Genomic DNA, 8,879 nt, shown 5'->3' with positions numbered 1-8,879 from the left:
TATTTTAAAATAGTTTAGGGGGGTCATTGGACCTTCTCAAAGTATAAGTGTGTACTTGATATTTGGGATAAAGGTTGGGGGGTATTTAACTATTTTCTCTAAAACCAATTAACACTAGAACACCATTCCACCTATGCCTTGCAGAAGACATAATTTGATTATCAATTTACTCCTAATTTCGCTGTGAATTAATCTGTTGATATGTGGTGAAATGGATTTAACTAAATTCTCAGATTTTGACAAAATAGGTATTCTCAGAAAAAGTAGTAAATTTAGTTGAAAGAATACTATGAGATTTGAGGGGTGATTTTGTAATCATCAAGTTAGTGCATGTATTGAAGCCTTTGTTTTACAAATACATAAAGAAATGAGTGGTATTAGTAATAGACATTTCAATATACAATAGAGTGTATAACTAATACATATATGTGTTAAAATATATACCAAACAAGGTATTAAGGGGTCGTTTGGTAGAGTGTATTGGCAAAAATAATGCATTTATTAATTAATGTGTATTATGAATACCTTATTTGATACAATTTTTAGTCAATGTATGAATAATGCAAGTACTAGTTATATACTCTATTGCGTATTAAGGTGTGTATTACTAATATCACCCATTTTCTATGTATTAGTAATATAAAGTTTTTAATACATACATTAACTTATTAAATGACCTTAATACCCCTCAATTTCCCTCTCAAAATATTTTACCATTCCTTTTCCCGCCATTTTAATTTGCAATAGTGAATCTTTTCAAAATATTTCACAATTTTTTTTCCCACCATTTTAATATACAACAATGAATAATTGATCTAAATAATTGTAACGTATTCTTTGAGGGTCTTTAAAAAGATAAAAAAAAAATTGAGATATTTCTTAATTTTACGTCTTATATTTTATTTTTGTTTCGACTATGTTAATCCGTTGGCATAATATTTCATGTGCAAAGATGAAGGTCTTGCAATTAATCTGAAACCTCTATATACTGGTTCAACAATACTAATTATATTTGAGATGACAAAAAAATTTATTGCAAAAAAAATGTACAAAATCAAGGAAGGGTATTTTTGTAAACAAACATTTCTTTTATAGAAATTATGTAAGATGTATTATTTCTTATACATCAAATCAAACAATGTATAAGAAATAATACATTCATAAGTAATACAAGCATTACTAATGCAAGCATTACTAATACACTGTATTTTATATTGATCTTATACATTCTACCAAACGACCCCTAATAGTACACATTAATTAATGCATGCATTATTTTTCTCAGTACACTCTACCAAATAATTCCTAAATGTTTTTTAATATTCTTCTCACACGCAGGCTGCAACCCTTTTTATATATAAGTAGTATTTATTTTCTCTTTTAAATAACTTTCTGAATTATATTTACTATATGTGGATTATAACAAACTGATCTATTACTTTCTTCGTTCGGACTTACTTATCATATTTTAACTTGACATATTTATTAAAAAAAAATTAATAATTAATATTTATTCTAGTAATTTTAATACATTATTCTTATTAAGTAATATTTAAAATAAGTATTATAAAATAATATTAAAATAATGCTAAAAAATATATGAAATATCTTTTATCTTTTTAAATTTTATTAAAATAAAAATATAATTAAAAAGAATAATGACAAGTAAATTCCAAACGGAGGTAGTGTTCTTTTAATTTCTCTTCCATATTTATGTTGGTCTGCGAAATGGATACAAACACTGAGGCAAACTAGAAGCTTTTGTTTCTTTTTATTTGTTGGTTCTGAATTAAGGGTTCGTTTGGTTGAAAAATAGTTATTTCAAAATAATTAATTTTGGTATTAGTTATTTCAAAATTATCGGAGATAACTTATCCTACCATCTATATGGGATAACTTATCTTATCACTATAGTGTAAATGGTGGGATAAGTTATCCCCGTATTAACTAATACCTCCAATCAAACATGAGATAAAATAATATTTCATTTTATCCCGAAACTATTTATCTCTTATACCTCACACCAAACGACCCTAAATGTTTTAAAATTTAGGGCTTCTTTTGTAATCCATCTATTCTAAAATAATTAAATTATTGGGATATAACACACTTTTTAAGAAAAATCTTTTAAGACATAAATTGTAAGTTATTTTTCACTTTTATACTTTTAATTATTTTGAAATTATTCTCCTAGAAAACGTGAAGTACTTAACAATCTCATTAAAATTAAAGGACAAAATTGAAAGAAAATTTCAACATGTCTTTTAAATAAATTATTTTGAAATTGTTCTTCTAGAAAACGTGAAGTACTTAAGAATCTCATTAAACCAAAGGGCAAAATTGAAAGTAAATTTCAACATGCCTCTTCAATAATGAATAATTTATTTATTTTAAATATTAAAAAATAATTCAATAATTTATTTATTTTAAAATGGTGGGAGTAAAACATAGTTCTCACTTCAGTGTTCAACTTATAAGAGTTTAGCAAGAATTAATTTATAAATATGCTTAAGTATACACCCTGTATTGTCCTCATTAATGTCGGTATAAATTATGACATTGTCCTTATAAATCATCAAAATAAATTGTGGTAATCTTTTCGTATCAGATGACAGCAATATATTTAAGACGTAATCAAAAATTACTTTTCACAACTAAAAAATAATTATTTTACTATTGAAATTTTCACTGAATTTTTTTTAGTGATTATTTTCATTAATATTTTGATTAAATTACTAGTGCAAAAATTATGTTCATGTTTTAATGAGAATATGTTTTTCACTATATATATATATTTTTCTAGTGAACTAATTCATTAAGAAACGGGTGGAAAACTAAATATGTCATACCAATTTTTTAAAATTATATGAGGTGGAAAAACAAGAAAAAAGAGATCTTTTTCTCCGAATTTGTCCTCCCAACTCACTTTAGCACTTAAATTTAACTTTCGTTTGTTTACCCTCTTAACATCTTTAAATTGTATTATCTTCACTCCTCAAAACTGAATATCACTCTCACAACGGAGAATGTGTTACACTCGCTTACACATCAACGCCACATCCCTGCCACGCCAGAGCCATGTCATTGCCATGTAAGAACTTCGATTTTTCTAAAAAAAAATTAATCCCCCACACATTATTTTTATATATTTTTTAAAAAAATATATATATATTTACTATTTTATTTATATAAATATTTATATATAATATAATATATTAAAAGTGTGAAGGGCCTTAGAAATGTTGTTTGAACTTTTTGCCTTTCATTAAAAGTCTTTTTTTAGACAAAATCATCTTTCACTTTTTTTTGCATATTTAAGAATTAAAAATTAATTAAATATATTTATGGTAAAACCTTTTCTTATTAAAAGTCATCATAATTTCACTATTTTTCCTAATTTAACAGTTGACAATTAATTAAATATATTAATGGTAAAACGTGCGAAGCACGTGCGATTAAACTAGTATATATATATATATTGGATAAAAAAAGGCACCCCTACCCCGATTTTCTTTCTTCTTCACTCCCCCCCACCCACCCCGCCCCCTACCCTGCAATGGAACCCCCCTTCCCTCTCATTTTCTTTCTTCTTCATAACCCTCTCACCCACTCCACCCCTACCCTGCAACGCAGCCCCCCTTTCTATCTTCTTCAAACCACTCCACCTCTCCCCTTTCCTCCACTATCTATCTTCTTCAAACTAAAAACATATTATCTATAGCCATTGTTGTTGTCCATTAAGCAAAAAAAAAGTACCAACTATTCTTTCATCAAACAACCAATTCAAGAAACAACAATGTAATAGCATCACCACGTCCCAATTCAAAACTCCTTATTCTGATATATTTCCTTAAAACTCACCGAAAAATGACTAAAATAAATCCACAAAAGAATATACGCACACCATTAATACCACCACCACCATTAACACCGCCGCTAATAACTTTTCTTCAATTTCAATTTTATTTTAAATTTTTGAATTCATAAAGATAACTATTACTTTTAGAAATTCAATTTCAATTCTTTTCTAATGATCTTAAGTGGGTTTAAGGAGGAGAAATTGAAAGTGGAGTGAAAAATTTAGTAATTGAACAAGAAGAAATTAGGAGTTTGGAAGGGGGGTGGGGCTGGTGGTGGTGGTGGTGAAATTGGTGATTAAAGAAGGAGGAGGGTTGGTGGTGGCGAATTTGGAAAGAAAAAATTATGGTGAGGATGAGGGTAGAAGAAGAAGATGGTAAATGGGGGTATGAAGAAGGTGGGTTTTTATAAAAAAATTATTAAGATTAATATATATATATATATATAAAATGGGGACATATCTGTTTTTAAATAAAAAATGCACTTTAAAAAAAATTCACGTCAGCTCGAGGGGTGAAAATAATACAATTTAAAGATGTTAAGGGGGTAAATTGTAATACCCCATACTTTTTCTAGCTTGACATCGTCCCAAGAATATTAGAAACTTACTTTGAAAGATGAATTATTTTTTGTACACGTAGAATTTTTAAGATTTTCACTTTTTTTCCCATGTGAAAAATTAAATTAGCTTTCCAACGATACCAATTTCATCAAAATCCAATATCGAAAGAGAAAGTTATGGCCGAAATATAGAAGGCAGTAAAACTGCCCAGGTGCGATGGTGGAGGCCGACGGACCGTCGCCTACGTCGTCGCAGTGAGGCAGTGAGACCACCTTCTGCCTAGGAGCGCCGGCATAAGCCGATGGACTGTCGGACTAGCGATGTACCGTCGCAAAGGAGACAGTGAACCCCCTTTCTGCCTAGGTGCGACGGTCAGGACCGACGGACCGTCACACATCCTGCTCAGTTATTTTTAAGTTATTTTAAAGGAGCTTTTTGGTCTTTTACCACCCGTTTTGACCCCTAATAATATCAGACCAAGGCTTATGGCTTCATTATTCATTCACAACAACAAATTAGGGTTTCTCTCCAAGATTAATCCCCAAGAATAAGAAACCCTAGGTGATTAATTTCAAGCCAAGGATTCAAGTTTTCCTCCATTGATCTTCAAAAAATCATAACTCAGGTATGCATAGTGTTCATTCATGGACTTCTTTCGTCCATGAAGCCCAAGAATCTCTTTTCAAAGTTCAAGTGTATGGATTTTTACGAATTTCATGTTGGGTTTGCTTTTGTTCATGTTGATAATGACTAATTGAATTCTAATCCATGTTGGGTGATAAATTTTATGTGGAATTGATTAGTATAGGTGTAGATTCATGTGAATCCATGATTAAACCCTTGAATGGTGAGGTTAGAGTTGAATCATGATGTTTACTTATTGTGTGATGTTGTCTACATATACTATGCTTACTATGTGTTTGATTAAAATCCTCTGTGAAGGAAAAATGCCCTACTAGTATGATAATATGAAATCCCCATTCATGTACAAGTTCATGCATGTCAAGTGTTTGATGAAATCCCTTAGTCAATGAATTATGGATGTATGTGTGGCCATTGTGGTGCTTGAGAACTTGTACTTTATGAATTCTCCAACTTATTATATTATGGCTTGCTGATGTGATCATGTATTCAAGAAAGTCATGCTTTGTCAGTTTCATGCTATCGAGTCCTGGGGGTACTTTTACCCGATAATTTAGCTGTGTGCCTAGAGCCAGTATCATGTTTGCACGATACTCTCAGTCAAGCCATGATCCATAGAACTCAGTCAGTCATGTGACTCAGGAAAGCTCAGAAATCTCAGTAATCATAGTACTCAGTAATCTCGGTAACCTCAGTATTCCTAGTAAATCTCAGTAACTCCAGTACCCTCAGTCAGTCCTCAGATCTCAGTAACATTCCGTCAGTCAACAAAACTCAGTGAACTTAGTTTATCTTCGCTAAATAATACCATTAGTATCAGTTTAGTTCAGTTAATTATGTTCAGTGTCCATTCAGTTGGGAGTAGGATTCAGCTCCGAGCGAACCCAAAGATGGGGACTCACTTGTTATTCAGTGGAGGGTATGATTCTTAGAAGCAATCCTTATGTTCCAGAACTACGTAGCCAACGTAAGTTGAGATGTACCCCTATGCATAGTAATACTAATACATATCGTTTGGGGTTATTCCTATAAGAGGGTTGACAGAAGAGCTTCCTATCAGAGAGGGTTACCTTACAATTTGTCTTTACCCGTGGCACGGTATTGACACTCTTCTAGCTAGGGTTACAGGTTAGACCCCACCAGTTTAGTTTCGGGGCATGTCGATTAGATGATTACCTCCCACAGTTTCAGTTTCAGTTTCAGTCTCAGTCTCAATAAAAGAACTCAAATAGCTCTTCAGATTCAGGACTATCAGATACAGTCAACCCAGTACAGTACAGAACTCAGCTAGTTCTATCAGAACTTAGACTGTCAGATACAGTTGCTTAGTATCAGTATACTAGTTATACGAAACTCATGTTATCAGCATTCAGACTCAGGACTGTCAGATACAGTCAACCAGATCTGTGCTTCATAGTCAAAACTATCAAAAATGATCGTTCAGATATCCATGTCAGTAAACTCAATTGTCAGCCTACCAATAGTACAGTTATTATGTATTCCAGTACTAGAAACTCAGATATCAGTAAATCCATTTTATCAGTAGACTCAATAGTCAGAACTCAGTATTCTGTCCTATCACGATCTCAGTTACAGTCACATAGTCATGCATGTATTCTCACGTTTATGTTAGTCAGTCAATTAGTATTGTTCTTGCATATGAACCCCTTGCATTTAGCCTACCTTACTTGCATACCAGTACATTCAAAGTACTGACGCATTTGCGTTATGATGTCTTATACCATAGGTTTAGAAACACGAGATCTAGGACATCAGTAGCATCCCAGTTCAGTAGTCAGAGTCAGCAGTGAGTCCTCATTCTTCGATGACATAATAATTACCTTATTATTTTAGTTTTTTATTTTTTCAGTTTACTTCAGTAGTTGGAGTTAGTTGGGGACTGTCCCATCAGCTCCTTATTCAGATAGTTTAGAGGCTTTCAGACTATCATGTTCAGTTAGTTATTTCAGTTGTTTTGGGTATTTCATACCCCATCCTAGATGTTATATTTTATCGGATATTATGTTACAGTTTGAACCTTATGGCCTTTCAATTCATGTGTCCGCATTATACAGTATATCATGCAGTATACAGACACAAATATCAGTCATGGGTTAGCTTGTGGTCCTTCGGGGTCATGAGCACCGTGTAGCGTTCTGGGTACCAGATTCGGAGCGTTACATAAATAAATTAAAGTTAAGTTTAAGTGCTAAAGTGAGTTGGGAGGACATGTTCAGGGGGAAAAGATGTCTTTTCTTATAAAACAAACTAAATGTCACCTCGTTATATCAATATTTCACTATAGCAAATTGGTTTCTCTGAAATCGATTTTTTATTTTATATTTTGTTTCTCTATAGCGGAATCCTACCTATATTAGTAATGTCATTTTGTATAGTAGTACACTTTTGTAAAATTCTCTCTCTTTACAGCGTCTTCAAATATTATATAATGATATTTTATAAGAAATATATTATGTACAAAATAAAATATCAAAATATTATGATAATCATCATTAATGTTATGCACACACTAAATTTATAATTACTATCTAATTTAAAGAAAAAAATTATATTTAAATGGTGTACATCAATTACTTCATAATGAAAGGCTACTAATGTTTGATTATTTTATATTCATGCTCATTCTAATTTTGCATATTTTTATTTATAAAAGTTGAATGAGATCTGAACGTCAAATGACAGTATACATATATAACAACACATCTCTATAATAATGATGAGATTTTTGGATAAACACTGACACTATATAGAGATTAGACCTTATTTCAATAGTGTTTGTTGAATCTCAAATGCACAAAACAAACAAAGCATCAACCATTCTAGGACAAAGACTATGGCAGTTAAACCTCTCTATAATAAAAATGTTTGTCTGAAAATTTCATGGTTGCTACAGAGAGGTGTTTTTATATATGTATACTGACATTTGCCGTTCATATGTCATTTAGCTGTTATAAACAAAATATGCAAAATTAGAAAAAGGATGGATATAAAAAAGGCAAACAATAACAGTCTTTTTCTTGTGAAGTTATGAAATAATTGATGTACAACATTTAAATATAACGTTTTTCTTTAAATTAGATATTCGTACTTGAAATTTACTATGTGCATGACATTAATGGTGATTACCATAAGTATTTTGATATTTTATTTTGTACAAAATATATTTTTTGTAAAATATTATTACATAATATTTAAGTATATGTTATTATAGAGAGTAAATTTATAAAGAGTGTGCCACTATAATAAATGTCATTACTGTATAGGTAGAGTATCGTTATAGAGAAGTAAAATATAACATGAAAAATCGGTTCTAGAAAAAATCAGATCGCTATAGTAAAATGTCATTATAACAAGGTGACATTATAGAGAGGTCTAACTGTAATACTGCTTTCTCCATTTATCTTTATTTGTCTATTATTGATCCACACACTTTAAGAAACAAAAAATAAGAGGGATAATTTTACTATATTATCCTTTAAATATAATAAATTCAATACTTCAAAAAATATATTGGATAATGACTATAGTTACTCCATTCGTTTATAAATAAGTGATTTTTTTTAGTTTAAACACAACCCTTAATACTCATTTCAAAAAGACAAAAAGTATTTTTACTCACTTATTCTTACTAAATACATTGAAAAAGATGTAACTCTTTAGTAGTTTCTTCGTTATGTAAAATTATTTGTATTTAAAAAGGGATAAAATTAAAAGAACAACATTAATGTCTTCTCAATTATCTAAAGGATCACTTATCTAGAAATTATATAAAAAGGTTAAAAGAACACTTATTTAG

The sequence above is a fragment of the Capsicum annuum genome, chromosome 11 (assembly GCF_002878395.1).
Source record: "Capsicum annuum cultivar UCD-10X-F1 chromosome 11, UCD10Xv1.1, whole genome shotgun sequence".
Taxonomy (NCBI): Eukaryota; Viridiplantae; Streptophyta; class Magnoliopsida; order Solanales; family Solanaceae; genus Capsicum; species Capsicum annuum.
This window is presented reverse-complemented; position numbering follows the sequence as displayed.